Here is a 21878-nt window from a genome sequence, read left to right on the forward strand (position 1 = left end):
TGCACCGCCACCTCCAAGAGAGGGAGTGGCAGAACCTGGGCTTGGAAGCAGAGCCAGAAATAGGGAAGGCGGTATCTGAATCACAGCGTCCCAGTTTAGCCTCTCCTGGTCACATGCTGTCTGCTCCCTGACAGCCCCGCACTAATGTTACAGACAGCAGCAGAGCCTGCTCCAACGCTGTGCCTTCCAGTCACAAGTCATGAGCTGGAAAAAAGGCAAATACAAGATAAAACTGCAACATCTTGAGGCAAAGATGAAGAAAAAGGAAAAAAAAAAAAAAAAAAACAACACCTGATGGGGATGGCTGTAGTGCTCTGCAACATCTTACATAAAAGCTCTTTCTCAGCTGTCTCAGTTTGAAAGTGTGGGTGAGGGTTTAGTCATGTTAAAACTGGCATCTCCGAGGCTGCTGTTGTTCATCACATTGCTAAAATGAGGTTCAGTGATACTCATAATGATTGGGGTCCAGATAATCAGAGAAGAAAAGAGAAAATATTGTTGTCAGAAACAGCAGAGGCACAGGCAACAACTATAATGAATGTATCAAACTGGATGTTTGTATTACAGTACATTTTACTGATGCAAATATGTTCTGCAGCACCATTTCTTGCTTTTTTCCTTCTAGGGTGGCTGCATTTTGGTCAGCATGCTCTAACCCAGGGCTGGTGCCAGGCATGTCAGGGCACTGACTCTATTCTGAGAGTGAAGCTGAGGCCGGACACCTGGGATCTGCCGCCTTCCAGTTCTCGGGCTGGGTCTTACACAGCACCATGGCAGGCTGACCCCACCAGGCTTCCCAGCATCCCAGTCCTTTGGGACTCACCCTGCACATGCCCTGGCCATGGGCCATGCCTCCAGGATTCCCAGAGGGAAGCTCCGATGCACAGACAGAGACAGCCATCACATGCTTGTGGGACCATTGGTGACCGGGACGGGACACATAAGTCAGTTCACAGTGAGTCTTGCCAGCCCTGGGCAGACAGCAGAGGCACAACTCACTTCCAGCTGGTCTTGTCTCTCCCTCCTTCCCTGTACAATGGTGAAGGTGGCACAGGGCTCCCCACAGTGTTTGGTCATGAGGATGAGGAGTTCTTTTGCACTGGATCTTTGTGGTTAAGGGAGCAGCAAGCAGAGCCCACAGTGGGCTGCTCTCCTGGAGTGAAGAAAAGTCAAAAACCCCAAAAGGAAGTGAAACCACCCTTTCTAGAACATGGAAATGCTGAGGAGGCGCTTCCTGCTCCAGCAGCCAGAGGTTTGAAGGGCAGCAGAAATCCCCCGATGTGTCAGCAGTAGGTGAGGGAAAAGGGGCAGCACTGCAGACATCAGAAGGAAGCAGCTGGCAGGCAGCTGAGGCAGTGAGGAGGAGCTCCTTAGTCCCTGCAGCCACCAAGGAAGGGGACAAGAGACAGGGAGTGTGTCCCAAGACATGGAGAAAGGCACAGTGAGGGAAGACAGCAACCCACTGCCGGTCTGAAATACCCAAAGAGGAGTGGAGTGTGATGTGTAAGAATTGCACCATAACTACCCTAGGACAGGTCAGGAACAGCCTTCTCTCAGGAATCTCTGCAACAGTTTTTCCCCATTGCTACTGTAATCCTGCAATTCCACTGTTCTGCTTGTAATCTCCTCACAAAAGGGATTCTAAGCAAAGCTATGGGGTGTGTCCACAATGCAAAGTTTTCAATATATGTCTCTTAATCTTTCCTGAAAATTTTATGTTATAATACAGTGAAACATTTAGAAGTGAAGAGGCACCTAAAACAGAAAGCATAACAAAAGTTTTAGGTATAGTGACCAAATTATGTTTGCAAGGACATGGGCCTGAGATCCTAAGGCAAACCAACATGCAATATATCTTAAAAAAAAAAATAAAAAACCAAAGGTAAAAAAGGCAAAGAAAGGGGCCCCTGCAAGGAATACTTTTTGCATTAAGAGATTATAAGTAATAACAACCAGCTGGAGAATGAAAGATCTCAAATTTATGTAGAGATTGTCGAGCTACTCAGACTCAGTATGCCAAGAAGATAAACCTCTCTCTTCCAGGTCAAGTTACTGCCAGGTAAATTATGTCCAAGCTCTATTTGTAAGAAGCAACAGTGACCTCACATGGCTTTCTAAATTATTCCAGCAGATTTTGATCACAGATCTTGTTATTACCTTGATGAAATAATCGAAATTCAAATCAGGCAGCCAGGTCTGAATGCCAGGGCACTTCTGTTCTCCTGGAGATGAAACTTCTTTACATGATGGGAAAGTTGGTGACATATGGTAGGAGATGGGAAATACTGTTCGGCCCTTGAAGGATCCTGACAGACCATGAACAGGGATGGATCCAGTTGTCAGATACCAATTTTGCATCCAATATTTTCAATGCCAGTTATCTCCTTGCAGCTGACTTGGGATGGTGAAGGAGTGATACCTCAGCTTTGATGTTTCCCTACTGACAATTTTTGGGGAGCACTTTTGGGCAGCAGTGTCTATTTGAGAGAAAATTTTTATTTTCACAGCTCTTTTGATACAACAGGCATTTTATTTCTAAGACATCAGTAACTGTTCAGCATAAGCACCAAATACAGGAGCTCCTGCAAGAACTCCCTCTCTGTTCTCCATGGCCCTGTTACAAAACTCTTACAGGGCCTGGGCCAGGATCCTTACAAATGGGAAGGAGCACTGTCCCACACGCTGACCCACAGCAAAGTTAGTAGCATTTTCCTATGGGACATGCAAGGCAAAATTTCCTACTAATGTCATATAGCAGTACTGGGGGCAGAGGCTTGCTGAGCATCCAAAGGCAAGATGTATCAATGCAGCTTCCCCTGCCTGTGTTCCCAGATTGAGAAAGAAGCATTTTAACAGTTGTAAAGTAGTTGGCTCTCCAGTATACTCAGAGCTCACGGAGTAGGTTATTCTGACCAACTGCACTGATGGTGACAATGTGGACAGTACTTCCTGCCAGGAAGCTCCTGAGCATGGAGTGCTTCAGTTCAGTACCAGTGTGAGTACAGCCATCTCCTGGTTAGCAGTAAACCTTGCTCCAGCTTTGCTTTGGTCCTGGACCTACAGATTCAGGGACACTGCCAAATCAGCCCGTGTCACATGTTTGACATGAGCTCTGGGCAGTCTGCAGCAAAGTGGGAATAAAACCTCAGGAAGGATTTGTAGATGCTCAGGTCTGTTCACAGCCCTTTGGCAGAGTCTGGAAACACACTGGAGCCACAAATCCCCTCGGAGCAGGGTGCCTGCCGGAGAAACTGCCTGCCAAATAGCTGCTCACATGGTAGTAAGTGTGCATAGGGCTTAGTTTATAAGAGACCTGTGCATGACTGCCTGTGGAGGAAGAGGAGAGGGCCCGAGGTCACCCTTTATTCAGAAAGGAAGATGCTGAAGAAAGTCGGTGCTGTGTGTGCAGCTTTCCACCACCTCTGAAAAGCATTCCTGAAAGCTGACACTGCCAGTAATTTTTTGTTTTGTTCCAAGGTGCTCATACTTCAGATGGCGACATCTTGACATTCACATCCATTATGTGAACGGATTGCGGAAATAACTCAGCTCTTACTCTCTCTGTGATATTAATCCCCAGCTGCTGGCTGCAGCACAGAGCTGCCTTGGACTGCAGGCACCCCAACAGCCCACCAGCTCCCCAGCCCCTGCTGTGTTTGGCTGCAAAGAAGGCAGAGGAGCATTTCCTAAATCAGCCTTTCCCTGCTTCAAAATCTGAATCCAAGTTGGCGCATTAGAGCTTTCCTCCTTGCTGTGCAGCCACAGGTGCTTGGGGTGAAATATAAGGCCTTTAACATGAGCATTGTGATAATATAATTTCCCATCATGGGAACCAGACGGGCTTCATTAAACAACGGCTCGAAATTGTACAAATGAGAAAGGAGCCTGCAAATTAGGATACACAGCTCTTGTTCACATGGCAAAACATCATTAGCTTTGAGGTGGGAGACTCTGTTACCTTTTACACCCTGTTGACTTTTAATGCTGGTGTTTTCAATACACATGCTGCAAGCTGGTTTGGAAAATAAAAACTGTGGTAATTGCTCCAAAGCTCAGTTCATCATTCCTGAGAACAGATGTCAGTGGGGAAGGATGTCAGTGGAGAAGGGGAGGAGTGATCGAAAGGGCTGAGGAGTAGAAAAGCAGAATAATTTGCGTGACTGAAATAGGTTACCCATCTGGACACAGAGACGGGCAGGCAGTGCTCAGGGATCTGCCATGGTGCCTGGTACTTGCTTTTACCACCGGGCACTTGCACATTCTGCAGAGTTTAGGAGAAACATCAGATGAGGAATACATCAAAGGCTGAAAAACAAATGGTCCCTTTGCTTAAGTGTTGCCTCAGCTTAAACCTTGCCTAGCCCCAAAAAGCAAAGGTGATGCATTTTCTTTCTGTCTGTCTTTCTTTGAGGATGGAAGGAAAAAAGAAGGGAAGAACACTTGAAGTGGAAAAACAAAACCAAACAAAAAAAGCCTCCATGGACCCGTACGTGTGAATGCTGCTGAGGAGAGCATAGACACGCTGACAAAACAAGCCAGGAATGCTGGGGCCCGAGTTCTGAAACACATACGGTTTATGTTGTTCTTACCACAAACCAAAAATATGTTCCCATTTGAAATGGTTGAATCCACAGCTGTTTCAAAATCCCTTGGTACTTCTGAGACAAATGATCCAAGTCAGACTGTGCTAACAGGGTCAGTTTTAGAGCCAGGCGAGAGCTGTGACTGATGCAGAATCACTGCAGCTCCATCCTTTTCCACATCAATCACAGCTCAATGAAAATCCTGTGGGGCTGTCAGGCTCTCTTACAATATTGTTTACATTACAAGATGATGTAAAGCTCCTCCAGCAAAACTGCACTGCTGGATTATGATCTTCACTAACAGCAAAAGAGCTTAAGTTGCAGCTGCAGGACAGCACAGAGAGATGCAGGCACATACCCCTGAATTTACATCTACAAAAGCAGTCATTAATGTTTCATAAAATACACCCATTGATTCATCTCTGCAGGCAAATTCTCTCCCTTTAAACCAATGATTATAAAGCACCTTGGGGCAAGTCTACATCCTAGCTGGTCTATAAAGTAACCAGCTTGTATTGTCATAAAAGCTGAAACGGCTTTAATCCATTTCCTCACAATAGCAGTTTTAATTCACTCCAAGAGGGCTGGCTGTCAGGAAAATAGTATTTTTCTCAGATTCACACCTGAGGTCAAAACCTTGCCCTCTGTGCCAGAGCTAATAAATCACATTTCTTTATTCCTGTTCCTTTTGAACAGTGAGGACAGTCTTTTGCAGAAAGACAAAAAAAAAAAGGGTCTTTGCAGGAGCGTGTGCAGCATCGTGGGGGAGGGATGTGGAAGAAGTCCCAGCAGCATCCCATAATCATGTACTGGGGAGGGCAGGCTTGCAGCTGTGCCTGGCCTTGAAAAGAAAGACTCAGCACCTGTTTACTCTTGACTGAAAGGTCTCAAGTTATGGCTGTAATGCTCTAATACACCCCATTAAATATTTGCATATTAAACATACAGAAAATAAAACCCTTTTGAAGTGACAGAGAGTGAATAGCATTGCAGCCTCTCCCACTCTCCACTGGTCCCTCTAATTGGTCCCTCTCATCCTGACACTTGATTGCTGTGGAGACAGGGTGGGTTTTAAGGCAGAAATTCCCCAGGCATTCCAGTGGTGCACAGCAGTAGCTGCTCACAGACAAAGCCCTGGCAGTTGCCATCACAGGATCCGGGAGCTGGCAGCCTTCCCTCAGCCAAGGAGAGGAGACTGGACTGTGTCTCCTGCAGTGTCAACAGGAGCAATCATGGCAGGTCATGACCTCTCTTCAGCCCAGCTTTCCCACCATCAACATCCCTTTCCCAAACCAAAGGACAGTATGAAATCCAGAAATATTTCTTTCTACCTGCAGACTCTGCCTGAATCCCCTAAGCCCCTGTGAAAGGTCCTCCTAACTACCACAGCTCCAGCTGTAACTAAAGCCAGATAAAAAACCTTCTCTGGGCTGCTCAGCAAAATGCCAAGGTGCCCACAGAGCCTGCTGCCCTCAGCCACCCAACAGCTCAGCACACCACAATGGTTTGGGACCACCCTGCCCACCCACAAACGCCCTGTACTGATGCCAGCAGATGGAATCGGATCTCGCTGCACTTCCCAGCTCAGTGTTTGAGCACTGGGAACACCTGCCAGGGAGCAGCCATGGGGCTGGGGAGCAGCCATGGGGCTGGGGAGCACTGGCAGCACTGGGAGCATTCGTACCAAAGTTCCAGAGGCTGGTCCATCCCCTGGCTGCTCCCCAGGATGAATGCTCTGCTTCACGGCACCGCAGTGCCCGGGCCTGGGGACAACAAGAAGTGTGACCACACCAGCCACTTTGCCATGCACATTTGGCAGACTCAGCTGAAGTTAGACTTGCATGTGGTTTCAGAGGTAGTCAATGTCTGGTTTGATGTTCTGTCGACATGGTTTGTTTTCAGTTGTGGTTTTAAGCGCCAGCCTCACAAGTGCTCCCGCCTGTACAGAGTGTTTTTCGTTTGAGTGGCAGCAGGGGCCCCCTCAGCTCACAAGCTGGGTTTGGACCAGCAGCAGGAGAACATTTAAGAAATGGCATCTCTGCCTGGGGTATGAGCAGTTTTTGGGGCTTTGCAGCTCGACAGCCTGCATGTGAACCACAACCCTGGCCTTGCAGGGTGCAGGAGAAGAGATTACCAACTCCCGGTGTCCTGGCCATGTCTGGCATCCTTGCCAAAGGTCCCAGGATGGCCTGGTTGCACTAGAGCAGCAGCTACCAGCCACCTTGCTTTCAGAGACAACCCTGTAGCAGCAAGTCCTCATCTTTGCAGCCCTGAGCTCCCTCACAGAGCAGTGAGATGACCACCCTGGCACAGCTGGCCCATGGCCTGGGAGCAGAGGCAGGAGCTGGAGAAAGCCGCTTTTGGTAGCCTGCAACTTTGCAATCAATGCTGCTGCGTGCTCTGCAACATCAGAGGAAGATGCCTCGTGCTGGGAAAGGATGCCTGACGCTGCCCAGTCTCTAGGGTGTTCCTTCCACTGCCACACAGTGGAAATGCTCTGCTCCTGGCACAAAGGATCTTTATTCTTACGGCAGAGACTTTTATTGTGCCAAAGGATCTTGTTCAGTACAACAGCCCCCTTTGTACGGCTGCTTCACCCATGAGCCATACGCAGTCCCAAGGCAAGGCCTCGACGCTGCGGAAGGCATGACACGGTCTCTCTGCACAGAGATACATTCAGCTCAAACAGTGTTATTTTTGTCTTACTTTTGGTGACTGCCAGGGGAGACTCAGATGGAGACAATGGCAGGGAAAGTGTGTATGAGCCCTGCAGACACTTTGTCTTTTCACTTACAAACAAGTAGAGAGGGGAAGAAGCTCACTGAGTTCCTGATGTGCCTAATTGCCCAGCAGCAGCAGCAAGTGAATTGGCAGTGTCTGCATCAGCCCGCACCGGCTGGCTCCTCGCCTCACCATATGTCTGCTCAGACACTCACGACTCCCCCGAACAAGACACATGGCAGCTTGGACACTCCATAAGGACTGTGCATGCTGTTCTAGAGGAGTAATCAAAAATAATTCCAAATGTTCAGTGTTTCTGGCCTTGCCAGAAACTAGAACTGTGTTGTTATGGTGCCATTCTATTCTGTAGCTTATTATAAGTGTTACAGATGTTGGGAATGTAACCCTGCCCTCTTACCAGTCACATTTTTTAACAAATTATTGAATTAAATGACCAGCTAGGTTAGCATTTCCTATTGCTCTTTACTGACTGGATGGTTTTCCAGTCACAAAACATGTTTAATCACAAGTTAGCCTGTAAGAAATGCCCTCTCTGTCAGGTGCTACTGCTAAATGACCTTGAGCTAGAATAGTCACAGGCTCTCAGAGGTCTGGAAGGTTCAGCTAGTCCTGCTGCTCACCTACAGGGTGGGTTTCTGGAGCAGCACAGACTCGCCTTCCAGGTGGCTCCTGCCTCCATCGCACCAGCAGAAGACAACACTGCAGGGTGTTACAACAGTTGTCCCCTCCACAAAACCAACATTTTTCAGAATGACATTCAACACTACTCTGAGCTCCTATTTCATTGCACTGAAGTACCTCTTCACCAGGATATGCACAAGCAACACAGCAGTCTCAGCTTCTTGGTTCTTGTTTCTGGTAGAAGGGGAATGCCTGCAAAATCTTTGTCACTAGCATACCATTGTCATCAGCTCATGGACATTAGATGCTTCCATGTGATGGAGCGTGTTTTGGCCCGACATAATCCTAACAGTGGCAGGAGTTCATAAAAGTCTTGCTGTGAGTATTGCATGCAGTTCTCTCTCAGCATTTAGCTTCCAGCAGCAAAAAGTGGACAAGTACATTTCTCTAAATCTGCTACCCTGTTGCAGTCTCAATCAGGCAAAAATCTTGATTCCCTTCTTGCGGCAATGAAACAAAAATCTTTACCAGCAAATAAGACCACAAATACAGACTCAGAAATTCATTTCCCACTGGAGGCTCTACACTTTTCCTTCTCACACAGTTTTATACCCCACAGCAGTCAGATATGTGAGCTCCTTTTTTGAATGACTTTCAGTGGGTGAACACTCTGGAGAGACAGGGGGAGAGCTCTCCCTGCTCTAAAGGCACTGGGAAGAGCTTGGATCTGCCGGGAAGTCACCCAGCCCAGGGCATGCCCGAGGGAGACGGGGTGTGTGGAGCAGCATCAGACTCCCAGGCCATCCTCTCCTCCGGCAGCTGTGTGCAGAAACACAGATGGAAATGTTTTCCAAGCAGGCACTTTGCAAACCCTCACCCAGGGGGCAGGCAGCACAAATCCTCAAACAGCTACCAGCTGAGGAAAAGTGAGCAGCGTGGCTGTTGTCATAGCTTTGGGCCCACCACTACCGCTGTGCCTGGCACCTCGGCCTCCCTTCCACCTCTAATCCCTCGCCGCTATAGGCTCCAGTGCAAGGCTAACCTTGGCTGGGCTGCATTTTTAAAATCTTTTCAGGCTGCCAAAACCCAAGCTGTCAAATACAAGTTAACAGACCGAAAACACAGATGTCCATTCTTGACTGAGTTTCCCATGCAGACTGGACGTGCTCAGAACAGCTTTTAAGGTCAAAGCACTGGTCCCTTTCACCAGGCCTGGTTCCTGAGCACTCGGGCACCCATTGCCAGTGGCGTCCCCCGCGCCCGTCTCTGTGAGCACCGCTTTTCACGCACCTTGGTTTGACAAAGCACTGCCTTACGACATACGTGGCTACAATTTATTAGGGACAAAAGCAAGGACTTCATGACACAGACACTTTGTGTGATACAGTGCACTGGGGATCAAAGATTTCTCAGCTATAGTGCTTGAGAGTGGCCTGAGGCAGGGGGATTCAAAATGTGCAGGAAGTTTGTCTAAATGCCCTTCTTACTCACCTAGAAACAGAGATGCTCTGCATACTCACAGGCCTGAAGAGACTTGACCTGCGCAAAGATATGGCATATTTGTATTATTTGTGTGTTGCCCATGAGGAACACAGCAATGGGGACGTCCAGGGTTTCCTAAGAGCCTCTATTTGGCACCCAAGGCTGGGTGCTGAGCACCTCTTCATCAATAGGCCTCGGATCTTCTCCAGAAGGCAATTATACCTAGGCTGAGATCATCGCTCAGCTTCCATGTCACTGAAACCTCAGTTTCTCTCCTGACACTGCAAATAAAACCTCATACTCAATGAGCAGATCAGATCTGTCATTGTACCAGTGTGGGAGAATGCTGTTGATTTTTTCCTGATGAATGTAGAAGTTTGCCCTTCACCTTCCCTGCTGGCTTACCTATTCCATTCCCTCGCCACAGATTCTGTTCAGGACAGTAAAGTCTCTGAAAGCAGGGGATGTCAAAACTGAGATAGGCTTGTGCATGGGCTACCACAGTGGGTCTTGGGCAGGGTGACCTGATAAAGCCTTAATACAGGATAAACTGCAATAATAAAAGCAGAACCTATCTGTTGGAATCAAACAATTCTTGCCGAGGCCACCCAAGTTGGTGATTTCAGGGGCTTTTGAGCTCTAAGTGAAAGGCAGTTTTTGTGTGTCAAACTGCCAGAGTGAAATCTGATTTCTGAGACACTCGCCCACAAAATTATCCCTGAGAAGCCACAGCTCATTTTCAACAGTGTCAGGGATACTCAGAACTGCATAAATATTAAAGTAAGTCTCTCTTAAAGAAATGATCAATAAAGTGAAGCAAAAATAAAATTAATACAATCATTCCCTGAAGTACTGTATTAAGTTATTTTGTTCTCTGTTACTCTAGTCCCAGCTACATTGAGATGAGGTAGTAAGTCTGAGTTAGGTATTTGGGATGCATTTCCAGACAGGTGCATTGTTTTTCAAATTGTTTTTTTTCTTTTGTCTGAAGCATAAAGAATGGGCCACTGCCAGAGGCAGGGTACCAGGCTTGACAGACCAGTGGTCTGATCAAGTCTGGCATATCCTTTGTTCTTCTGTTCCAATTTAATGCCTGCTGGGAGTGAATTCCAATCATGAGGGGATGTTTTTGCCAATGAATATTTACCAACATCCTGACTACCCTGGGAGTACAGTTAAAAAACTAACTCCCAGAGAAGTGAAAACATACTAGAATAAACACTTACAGATAAGCCATGAGTTTTTTTTCTTTAACACTGAAGGGAATAACATTTGGTTCAATTCCCATGTGCATTTAAGACTAAACTAACACAAAGGTGCATACTCCATGTGTCATTGTTACTAGACCTGGATTTTTAGGCCATTTATAAGCATGTGGATCATGTTTAAAGAATATATTATTTTAACAACCCATTCATCCTTACAGTCCAAGAGACAAATAGGCAGGTGGTAATCTGATTTCCTTAACTGCAGGGAAAGTAACTTGTTAAAGACACAGGGTTTGTGCAAATAACCCCAAAAATTCAAATCCCTGATTAGTACCAGGAACTCCTCCATCATGTTGAATCCATGGATATGTCAGTACCTCTCATCTTTACCAACTGCTGTCCCAGCTGTGGTTTGAGGATGAGTTGGTGCTTATCTGTGAGAACTGGTTGATGATGCAATGTTTGTTCTACCTCTCTTCTAACTGCTAAGCTCCATTAAAACAGGCAAGAAATCAATTATACTCTTCCCCGGTGTCACATGGAAGAGCAGGCAGTTGCAGCAGCTATGGGAATGGTAGTTGAAGAAGATGGGGTGGGTTCTGTGACAATATGAAGTGGTGGAGGATGTTGTCACTGTGTGATGTCTGCTCCAACCACCTGATGAGTTTCAACCACCACACTGCATTTTTTCATCTCTTGAAGCAGCATCAAAGGTAGGTAAATGTGAACTCTTACTGGCCCCAAACATCTCAAGTGAAGCCTGTGAGAAGAGAAGGCATCTAAAGTCTTCTTCCCTACATGAAGTTCACAAGAAACACACCTGCAGAGGAGCTTTGTAGCACAGCTCTGCTAATAGAGTGGCTGGAGAGAACTCCAGAAGTACAGAGCTGCCCTGGCTTGTGTGGTGTTCAACAAAGTAGTGCTGGCAGCCTTAATATTCAGCCTGTCCATCTGCTTAAAATTACAAGATTTTACAATAACCCAAAGCAAAGATGGGAGACTTTTGAATTTTAAGTCTGTTACATGGCATTTGCTCATCTTTTCTGGCATTTTTCTGTAAGAAGGGTTAGAAAGTTGGTGGGAAGTTTTGTATATATTTTAGTTTGTTTTATGCTAAAAACATCCTGTAAACCCTTGTTGCAGAGCCTATGGCTTCAAGGAAAAAGAAATCAAAGCCTCCCCATGAAAGCTCTGGTTCTGGCAGCACAAATTCTCTGTTCTTCTCTGTGATGTTGACCTGGTGTCCTGCACACAAATCCCCAGTCTCTAGAGGGGAGAGGGTTTCACCTTCCCACTTTCATGTGCAAAATGATGACAGGGTCAGGATTTTCTCAGATGGAAGCTGCTTTGGTCAGAGAGGGATCTAGTGTTGCCAGTTTCACCTTGACTCACGGCACTTTGGAGCGCTAATAAAACACAGGCTCTCGGAAGAGGCTGCCTGTTCCCACACATGCCTTTGCTGGCACTGACCTTCTCCCTGCCCATGCAAAGGCTTCACCCCAGGTACGGAAAGAGGAGCAGCTCTGAGGACCTTCTTCTTTTTCCTCCTCCTTCTCCTGCCTTATCTGGGCCTCACACACTCGACTAGTGAATATCTGCATCTCATCACTGAGAGCAAATGGGCAGCACAAGGGAGTAGTTAGTGAGCAGCCTGACACAGGAATGCACATTTGTACCTCCTCTAGTCCTGGATAATTTGGGGTGACGAGATCTGATTGCACTGGAATGAGTGAGACAGAACTCCAATATTTATACAGGTCATCATATAACCGCAAGAAAAGTAGGACAGACAATTTTGGATTAACCTGTAATGTTAAGAACTTAATCAACAACTTAAATATTCTTCAAATTCCCAGCTTGACTGACAGCATCTGAATAGCTTTCTGGAAATTAAGTGGGCTTAAATTTAAGCACATTAGGACTCTCTAGTTAGTACTGACAGTCATAACCAGGGCTTCAGCTATGTATATTTATGCTGCAACACAGATAGGGTGTTCAGTCTAGATTTGGAGGATTTAGGAATTTTTATAGTTCCAAAAATAAATGTAATGGAATGAAATATCAGAAATATGACATCTGCTCTAGTGCATGATTTGCAAGAGTCTGTAGGTCTGTTTCTTTGAGAACATTATCATTGCCAGAAAATACTTCGTCCTAAAAAAAGTGTCAACTATAATTTGCAAATACTAAGCCACATTCCTCAGTCATTCCTTTCCAGGGCAGCCTGTCTACTCTGTATCCGTTCAGGATGCTTCTCTCTTTTTAGTGCCAGAGAGTCTCAGAGTATTAAATGTACATATCTTCATCATCCTTGCAGGGCAGCAAAGTGCTGTCACCAGCCTTTAAAAGATGGGGAACATGAGCCTTTGGCTTGCCCACAGTCTCTGAGGTAAAGCAAGGAATAGAAAGACTGTTTTCAAAATCCTGGTTTCCCTTTCATCTTCCCTACTGGGTGGCTTGGCTGTTTAGGCAGCAGCTTTTAATGTGTAGGTCTGCTGGTGAGAAGTGCAGATTAAAGCAGTGGTTCCCCTTCAGCCACAGCAGTCTGGCTTCATGCTACTGGCTAAAAAAACAAAGTCCATAGGCTTGCCAGAACAGGCAACCTTTCTATTTTTACACAGTACTCAGCAAATAATAGGCAATTTGCAAACAATTAATATTTTATACCAGTATTTCCAAACTTTGCCTGTCATTTCCTCAGGTGCCCAGAGTGTAACTGCTATTTTATCTTTTCCAAAGTGATGAAATCAAAAGTCCTGTTTACATGGATACAGATTTTTGGCACATCTTCCACATCTTTAAGAGCAAGGCTCAAAACTACTACCAGAAAGGAACTGCACAAGGGCTTTATAGAGCTTGTGAAGGCTAGTTTTAGTGCCTCTTACTCAGTTCCAACTTGCCAGGAGATATAGTTCTGACTTAAACATTTACATTATTAAATGCTGCCTCCACAGTGGTTTTCAAAGTCTATTTTTTTAGCCCGGATTAAACAGAACCTGAATTATAAACAGTTGCTTAGTCTTTCCATCTTTCCCCCACCCCAAAATTGCATAAATATTTGATATTTACTATATCTCAAAGCCTAAAAAAGCCTTGCCATATGGGACATGTAGACTGATAGATTCTGAAAAGAGATGTATGAATAATGATTTTTTATATATATCTGGCAACCAAAACTGTTACAAAAGAGTGAACTCCCAAATACTTTCCTCAGCCCAGAGATAAAGGTTTTTTGGGTTTTTTCTCTGAATTACTTGTCCTTACCATTATGATTAGCATAAATCAAGGTTAAATAAAAACAAGAAACGTTGACTTTTTAAAATACATAAATGAATAATCTAGAAGTTTCAAAGTTTTCCTCCTGTTTTGGCGCAGCCTGTTAGGGTCCAGCCCAGGGGGCTCACAGTTCACACTTACTAACAGATTTGATTGTCCTACAAATTTCTGGAGCATCCAGCTTGGCAAAGGCAGCTGCTGCAGCCAGGGCTGAACAACACTGCTCAGGTAAAGGCTCTACTTATTGAACCACTTGTATGGCAGTAGCTGTTTTCTCCTGCAGCAGTTCCTTGGAAGTCTAGCAGGGCAAGATGCCTTTTAGGTCAAAGGTAGGTGCTTAAAAAAGCAACACATTTTATCACATTATTATATGGAAACAATTATACAGCAATCCTTAAAACATAAAGTCATGTATGTCATCAATCTCTGTATTCAGTGTGTCACTGAGAAAATGGAAGACTTCAGGTACAGACCTATTAGACACTTTGAATAAATACAATTTTCTGTTTTCAGAAGTGCCCAGTATCTCTGCCAGCATCTCTGAAAATGCAAATGGTGTCTTTGTCTTTTTTTTTCTAATATATATATTTTTAAATTAAAATAAGATGGTACTTTGTGCATGATGCCAAAATACCAAATCGAAGATAACTCTTTGGGAAAAAAAAAAAAGTCAGCAGGCTTCAGGGGTGGCCTGCTTGGGTGGCAGACTTGGCACGAATGAGGGGCAGAGGCAGAGCACATCCCTTATCCCAGTCATGCTTGCTCAGAGAAAAGAGCTCTGCGAGATCTGCCTTGGAGAAGACAGCTTTGGTAGAGAAAAAGAACATTTACTAATGTAGCTGTTAGCTGCCATTAGCAGGAAACCAGGTGTAGACTGTGTGAATATTTTAAGTCTAATTTAATTTGGCGCTGGGATTAGGTGTGTGCTATTTATAAGCAAGCAATGCCAAGTGGCTCCTCAGGCCTTGCAGCAGGTGGGAGCCTATTTAATGTGGAGTCAGTGGCTGGCACTGCCAAAACCCAGCACACAGAGAGGACATTTACATTTTCTAACCACCCGAGTGGAGATTAACAGGCAGAGCATGTGCATCCCCCCGGCTTTGTAATCGCATCCCTGAGAAACCGCGCAACCTTTTGTGCTGAGTAACATTTGCATGAGGTGAGGACAAGTGGTTTGTTCTTGCTTTAGGGCTCTCCCTGGTACAGGAGTGGTTTGGTATCTTCCTCTGGACACAAAGAGCCATTCCCAGCCATGCTGGCAGAAGGCTGTGGCCAGGAACTGTGCAGCACCAGCGGTGCTGGTGAGCAGAGGCCAGGTTCAGTGTGTTCTGCACACAGTTTGCTTCGCTATCTAGATACTGAATTTTATTGGACGCACGGCCCTAAAAGAGTTTCCAGAGCAGTAAAACATTGTCAGAAATAGGAACAAGGTATTTAACCCATCAGATCTGGACCAGATGCAACTTTTTCAGTGGGGGACACAGTTGATCCCAGAAAAAAACCTCAGAATCTGGATAAAAAGTGCTATAGGGAATGGCTGAAATTAGGGGAAACTGTCAGCTCAGTTAGTGATTCTTATTTCCCATGCCCCTTTGTTGGGGCGTGGAAAAAATTTCATAGTGCAGTCTGATGGCAAAGAAATTGATAAAAATATATAATGTCATTTTGTCTCCTGCTTACTGTACTAATATTACATTATTGCAAAAATAAATCCTTCAGATGGAGCAGGCACATTCCCTAGACATTCAGTCCCAGCAGCCCTACACTTCTGTCTGTCTGAAACATGACAGGCACCCAGGGAGGCTGGCTGCTAGTGGCAGGAAGTTTGTCCTGGCTGTCCCAGCACTGCCAGGTGCTGTGAGTGTACCCACTGCTGACTCACAGGAGGTCTGTGCATGGCTGTTGCTATGTTGTGCAGGGAAGACCTCAAGCACTGCTTGTCTGGGGTTTGGATGCACATTGTCCCACTAACTGCTTCATTCTTCTATTCCCTGCAGCTTGCAGGCAGTACTGAAATGGAGGGAGATGGATAATTCATATGCTGGAGGGCAGAGCTGCTGTGCTTCAGGGCTTAACTGAACAACCTGGAGAATTAACTGAGAAGAATCTCATGAAACTCAAAAAAGACAAACACAGAGTCCTGTACCTAGGATGAAACAGCCCCACACAGCAAGACAGGGTGGGGTGAAGCAAACAGACAGTGGTTTGGCAGAAAAGGATCTGGGAGTCCTTGTGGACCAAAAGTGGGACATGAGGAAGCCGTGAGCCCTTGCAGCAAAGGCAGCCAACTGCACAGTGAGCTGTGGGAGCATAAAGCAGAGACAGCAGGCTGGGAGATGAGAGTGTATCTGGAGCACTCTGTGCACTTTTGGGCTCCACAGTACATCAGCAAACAGGATTGAGTCCAGAAGAGGCCACAGAGATGGTGAGGGAGCTGGAGCAGCTGAGGTATGGGGAGAGGTTGAGAACTGGGTTTGTTCAGCATGGAGAAGGGAAAGCTTCAGGAATGGGGTCCACAAAAGGGCAGATGGAGTCAGACTCCTCAGTGGTACACAGTGATGGGCAGCAGACCAGCTGGAACATGGGAAATTCAAATTAGGCAGTGAGAAAACCTGACTCATCAGCAGGGCAGAGGAAGGTCCTGACCCTGCAACAACTTTCCCAGAGAGGTTGTAGTCTCCATCCTTGCAGATGTGCAAAACCCAGCTCATCAAAACCCTGAGCAGCGTGCTGCAGTTGACCCCCTTCTGAGCGGCGGGGTGACACATTGGTCTTCAGAGATCCCTTCCAACCTAAATTACTCTGTGGATCTAAGGCAATATCCAGGCTAACTGCTGAGCCGGTCTCTTCAAGCATGTGCTCCAGAGCACAGTTCCAGGTTAGGTTCCTTGAACTGACCATTAAGAAGCCTTTTACTCTTTATTGAGACCTTAGAGAGATTATATGGGTAAATAAGTGTGCAATATTGGTTGTGGGAATATGCTCCTTAATTATTTGTAAGCCTAATGACACAAATACAGGTGTGAATGCTTAATTCTACTGAAATTGTTAGATCCTCCTTTTTCTGGAAATCACAACCTGATTTCTGAATCCTTTTGTTTCTTAAAAAATTATTATACACTTATTCTTTCAGCTTTCCAAAAACCTCAGATAAATTCTATTAGTATTGCAAAGCATTTAAATACATGCTCACCTTAATGACTACAGACATTATTGGTTAGACCAAAGCACTTGTATCACATCCCATCTTCAGACAAAAGTCAGAAGTGTGATATATTGTATTTTTCACTGGGATTTTCTGTTTACTGCTTGTTTTCACTGTCCCAGTCATTTGCAGTATGCAGAACTACATGATGAGATGAAAGAACAGTGCTGGTTTTAAAACTGCAGAAAAAATTCTGGCATGAATAGCAGTTTAGGATTTCCTAGCATTCTTTTATCAAACCATCTCAATATCTTCTCCTAGGTATTTTTAGTTACTGGCCATGAACCTACTAATGCATCAGTGCATAAGCTATCTGCAGGCCAGTCCACACTGATAATTTAGCTGGAGATAAGGCCAGGAGTTTTCTTATCTGATGCTAATTTATATTTGAGCCCCTAAACCTGGGTTATAGAGTGACCTTCCACTGTAATCTAGAGCTTTCTCTAACCCGAATCACTGGCCAGTGAACTTCTTAAGACTCAATTTTTCCCTTAAGCACCATTTAATTGAGAGTAGTTTTCCTTCCTGTTGAATAGTCAAAGTTTAGAACTTCCGAGTACCTGAAGCTACTGTGAGATTATAAAAACTCTGGCAAGTTCCTATGACTGCTTGTATATGACTTTATGGCATGAACTATAAAACAAATACATTTTAAAGCCTCCTCCTTGCACTGCCCTTCATGAGGGTGTTTCAATCTGTCATGACAGTGTCTGTAAGCTGTGCTTTTCAGTACATACTTGCAAGCTCAGGCCACAAAGCCTTTTCTGCACACATTCAGCTTGGTCTGAAATTAACAGAGGTTATCAGGCTGTACTCAAAAATGGGAATCCAGCCTCTTTCTGGATTATTGGTATATGCAGACACTCATAGCTGTAGAGAGATGATGAAACTGAAAGAGGTGAAGTATCTCCAAAAGCAGCCTATGTATCTGCTTATGTTCTAGCTCTGTCTTGAAAAGCAGAACATTACCTCCTTTTTCCATTGGCTTTCAAACAGTGATGATTGCTTTTGAGTATTGAGGCATCTTATGTGCTAAGGAAGTTCTTAGTGCTTTCATTAGACCAGAATGAAATTAGAAAATTAATGACCAGAAACATCTATTAGATCTTTCTACGATTTCCCACCAATAAAAGTTACAGAATGGAATAAAATAAAATAACAGCACCACATTTCACCTCTTTGTTTTAGATAGGATTGTTTGTAGCACAGAAAGTTTCTGCTTAAGGTTATCCAACAGGAAAATGCAGGATGTACAGGAAGTGGAAGGACTTGTCAACTCTTCAGAGACACTTTCTTTATAAAGGTGAACTCTTTACCAGGGCATTTGACACACACAGAGAAGAAGGTGTTAATCTGTTCACATCCAAGGCACAGTCTGCAGGCTGCTGGTAATTGCTGCCCCATAAATGTGCCTGTCATGCCTCCTTAGTCTTTAAATATCCAAACTCAAAATAGATGTCTTGCAACATGTTGAGCCCAGCACTATTGTTTTGTGAGGCAGTATTATTCATTTAGCTTCAGCCAGCTGCTCTCTATATTCAGCCTGGAGGAACAGACTGGAATTTGTAACCAGACAGGCAGGCTGGGAAGCTATAACTTATTCCCTGGGCTGATAAACCAGTGCATCGAAAGTACAGTAAACAAACGCCCACTGGAAACCCATTCCAGGGCTGTGTCCCCTCCTTTCCCCTGCCACAAATAGCAGTGATCACAAGGGAACCTGCCTTCATAAACAAATACCCTAGACCTTAATTCTAGTATCAGCTGCATGACATAGTGTTGCTGGTATGTTAAACACGGCACAAAACAGCAGGATACACTATTAGGTCACACATGGCAATATTAAATACTAGGTAAGGTCTATGCCTTCTTCTGGGTGGGGACCTGGAGCAGGTCGGTTGTTTGTAACTACATTGCCCTCTACTGACAGATGACCAAAGAGGTTGAGACCCTAATTCTACTGAACTTCACTCAGGGAGAGGCTGTCCTGCCACTCATGGTGAGGCAAAAACAAGAGGTGGTGCCATGGCCCAGCCTGGCAGGAGATACCAGCATTCATCTCCTTTGGTGGAATCACCATTTATTTGAGTCCCAAAGATGGGTACTTGGCTATGAGTTTATGTTCTCCACCGAGAGAGTCTCCTTCTTTTCCTTTTTGGAAAACAAACAATTGTCTGAGCTGTTTTCCCCACATTCTTCAACCTTTTGTGGACATTGGAAGCAATCAAGTGCATAATCCAGCTGCAGGCAAACAATCATTGTGAGTAGGAGTGCCTCCAGCCTTTCTGCAGCACCCTGCAGCTGTGTGGAGCCTCAGCACAAGCACATCCTGATGCTTGAGGAGCAGGAATCTTCACAGGGCTCCACAGGGATAAACTGGGAGGTCTGTCTCCATGTGTTCCTACAAGAAATAATAATGCAATGGGTGACTTTCGTCAGTCTCCTACAGCTCCCAGTTGATGGCTGTGACTCTGTGCTCACCTGTGGGAGTTGCCAAGGCTGACAGAGCACTGGGCTAAGCAGGCACAGCCTTGACTTCATCTGTACATCACAGCCTCTCTAACTATCTCAACTATCAGTTGGATAGTGTCTGGCCTTCAGCAGAAGCTGTGCTGTCTGCTGCTTGTAACAGGCTCTCACTCCCCATATGTCTTTGAACCACCTCCAGCAACATGTGGGTTGCAGAGGAGATGGCACTCGAGTGTGAAGCTGCAGTTCAAAAGGCTGAGAGTTGGCACACCAGATTAAAAAGCCTGTGAACTCCTGTTATGGGACAATGGTGTGTTTTACTGAGGTACCTCACTCTCTCTTGGCCTTTATTTACTTGAGGCAGCAGCAAAGTTTTAAAGAAGGCAAATGCAATTCTACAGCTATGATAGCAAGGAGAATTACATTGTATCTTCTCAATTAGCAATTCAAACAATCAAGACTCATTTATATATGCCCCTTAACATAGGGAGAAATCTCAGATCCCATGTATTTTCCCAAAGGAAATTTCCACTAGTGCCTTTGCCATAAAAATTCAAACAGTAGAAACTTCTTGTCGGTGCTATGCAACTTTTCCTTCTGTAAAGATACTGCTTCATAGCAAGAGAAACCAATAGAAGAAACATATTATCTGTATTATCTGCATGAGAAAACATGCACATGTCTGAAAAGAATGTGGAAAGTATATGCATGTGTGTGTGTGTGTGCCTCTCTACAACAGGATTCATATCATTAAAATCAGCACATTTTCTTCAGGCATGAACTATTTTCATTCAGTTACTGGTGGATTTGAAATGTTTTCAAATATCCCATGAAAACAAGTGGGAACATCTGCGAAGCCGACGGACTGTGGTGTGTGTGGGACTGGGTGAGTTCAGAGGAAGGAAACCAGCCATTGATCAGCTCACCATCAGGTGTCATCTCCATGGCTGGAAATGCTGGCAAGGAGGGAAGCTGGACACGGGAAGGAACTGAGCAGCAAACAAGCCATGCGTGAAGCCCTGGAATAAAAAGTGCAAAAACAATGAAGCTTAGGTAATGGGAGAACTCCTGCCATGTAGGAAGAGGAACAGGCTGCAACACATTCCAGCCCAATCACTCCAGGACAAGCATGTAAATCATCTGAGTGTGAACACAAGATGCTATTTATAGCTGTTCGTTGAAGTACTTCTTATTTATTGTTGTATTTATGCAGAAGGAAACCCACTAGTACAGGAAAGATGCTTCTCCAAGTCTCAAGTGTTTCCTGCAAATTTTATATATGTGCTTTAGCCCAGCTTTATTTATGCTTACATTCTTTATTTTTAAAAGCATATGGATTAATGGTGCGGTGCTGATAAATATTTATTGGTGCCAGTGTGGTCCCCTCCCAGGGATCCCTGCAAAGGTGGTGTGGGGGTCCCCTGGGCTGGTGAGTGTGTGCATCTCCTGCCAGGTCTTCCATTATCTCCTCCCTCAAGGGCACAAAAGGCTGAAACATGAAACACCCCAGGCTCATCTTTACAGGATAAATAAATAAGTAGCAGGCAGAGGGCTCGGTGGGCTCTGGGCTGCTGGAGGCCTGGAGGAGGAGGTGGCAGGTGAGCGAGAGGGCACGGTGAAGGTCAGCTCTGGCTTTCCTCTGGGGAGTTTGTACAGCTCGCTTGTTCCCCACTAAATGCTCCAGGGTGACAAATGCTTTAGTCCAGAGTGTGCCTGAGGAGAGCAGCCCAGCAGCCATGCTTGCCCTGGGGCTGCTTCCCCTCTGCCACCACTGCCTTGCTGGGAGCACTGGCCCGGGGAAAGCAGGAGCCCAGGCACCACCCCTTTGGGCCAGTAAAAGCCTTTCAGGCCTGCCTGTCTCCTGTCTCAGGAGCCTGGGAAGGCTAACGATGCATCCCTAAACTGCCAGCTCTACAGTGCTGGCAGGCTTGCATCGCTCCCAGAGATTTTTCCTCTGCCCTTTCTGTCATTTCTGTCAGTGGGAGCCCCCCCAGCCGATAATGCCCATGCAGAAAGAGACGTGTTTGTGGGGCAGATCTGTTTACACTATTGCTTCTCATGGAATGAGACATAAGACTGGGTGGTGGCTCCCACTCCTCCTGTGCCAGCTGGCTCCCCACAGGAGCATTTCTGTCCTGCCTGACTGCTTTCAGGGCCCTTATCTGGTGGGCTGGAGATCTCCTGCCCAGCAAGGAGCTGGGGTATCTTGGATAACATTGTCCTGATTTGGTAAGAGGGAAGCAGTGAGAGAGTGCTCAGCTGTAGGAATTGTCCTCCCCATTTGCATGCCTG

General features: G+C 45.6%; 1 long non-coding RNA gene across 1 annotated transcript; it reads left to right on the plus strand.

The window, feature by feature from the left end:
• The first annotated feature begins 9612 nt into the window (after nucleotides 1–9612).
• Nucleotides 9613–20255, plus strand: LOC137462532 (uncharacterized). The gene is made up of 3 exons (XR_010993721.1): nucleotides 9613–11349; nucleotides 18306–18505; nucleotides 19048–20255. It is a non-coding gene; the product is annotated as an uncharacterized lncRNA (long non-coding RNA).
• Nucleotides 20256–21878: the final 1623 nt, after the last annotated feature.

This window comes from Anomalospiza imberbis, chromosome 1 (genome assembly GCF_031753505.1).
Source record: "Anomalospiza imberbis isolate Cuckoo-Finch-1a 21T00152 chromosome 1, ASM3175350v1, whole genome shotgun sequence".
In the NCBI taxonomy this organism is placed as follows: Eukaryota; Metazoa; Chordata; class Aves; order Passeriformes; family Viduidae; genus Anomalospiza; species Anomalospiza imberbis.